We start from the raw sequence: 1,573 nt of genomic DNA on the forward strand, positions 1-1,573 counted from the left end.
AGACTGACTGACTGACAGATACAAGGTAGGATGTAGAGAAAGAAAGAATGAGAGACATAGATCGATAGATGGACAGACAGATATATATATATATATATATATATATATATATATATATATATATATATATATATATATATATATACGTATATATATGTGCATATATATATATATATAGATATATATATACATATATATATATATATATATACGTAAATATATGTGCATATATATATATATATACATATATACACACACACACATATATATATATATATATATATATATATATAGAGAGAGAGAGAGAGAGAGAGAGAGAGAGAGAGTAGAGTAGTGAGACATTGATAAATGCTGAATAATAGAGGCAAACATAAAAAGTCCCATGATTAATTGAAAAAATACAAATTACGAAATTACCCAATAGAATAAAAGATGATTATAGTTCATTTGAATGACTATAAAATATTGTGAAATAAAAAAAGGAATAACTAGTTATAAGTTAACTAAGAACAAATTTGTATGCCCTAAGGAATATTAGGCGGTAATGGCATAACTAATGATAATTAGAAATCTAATATAGTAATAGAGGCGCAAAGAAAAGTGCAATGATAGGTATTGCTTAACTTGGGTTCAGGAGACCGGTTTGATTATGTAAAAAATATTTAACTAAAATTCAGATGTTTCTAAAACAATAAAAAAAATCTTTTGACAGGTAAAGTAGATTAGAATAACGGACCTTGAGGAGGACAGAAGAAACGTACAGGAAATACAAAGAGTGAGGATGAAGAGAACGGACACGTTGAGAGGAAGAAGGTTTAAGAGCAAGAAAGAAATACTTGATACAAATAAAACCGCTACGGCAGAGACAAGCTTAAGAGGAGGAGAGGAAAAACGAGGACTGCTGTAAAAATAGAACAACGATCGAGGTAGGAAAGAACGACGTAACAACTGAGGCAGGAACAGGAGAAAGAAAGAAGGAAGAAGAAATGGGAATAAAAACGCTAAAGGGAGGAGTGGGGAAGGAGTGAAAACTCGAGTTTAAAAGTATTAGCACAAGAGTAGAAGAAACAAAAGGAATTAAATGACTGGGAAAGGGCTCGTATGTAATGTTATAGAAATGAGATGTATTTAAAATGTACAGTGATGAGACGCAAAGTGGTCAAGTTCGCGTGAGACAAAATTTCAGATGAAATAAATATGATTGGCCTGGAGTCGAAATTCGCAGGTATGAGGAAATATAAGGGAAATAGAAATTGCAATGGTGGCATGATATAGAATTAGGAAAATAGGGCAATGTTCAAGAATAGAACAAGATAGGATTGTATAGAAATGTGCTGAAAGAGAATATGAGAAGCAGGTTGGGTACTTTGAAAGTAGATTTTAAATAATGAGAAAGAAGATAGTGTCGAAGAATTATGAGGTAGTGGTTACTGAACAAGATGGAAGAGATTCAAATACAATACAAAATTATTGAATAAGAATAGAAAAAATAATTAATGATAAGTAAATAGAAATTTGTGTAACATACTTGTGTGTAGGAGGCTCAAAACAAAAGAAGAAACAAATAGATTAA

The sequence above is a fragment of the Oratosquilla oratoria genome, chromosome 10 (genome assembly GCF_046742065.1).
Source record: "Oratosquilla oratoria isolate Oo_2021 chromosome 10, ASM4674206v1, whole genome shotgun sequence".
Classification (NCBI taxonomy): domain Eukaryota; kingdom Metazoa; phylum Arthropoda; class Malacostraca; order Stomatopoda; family Squillidae; genus Oratosquilla; species Oratosquilla oratoria.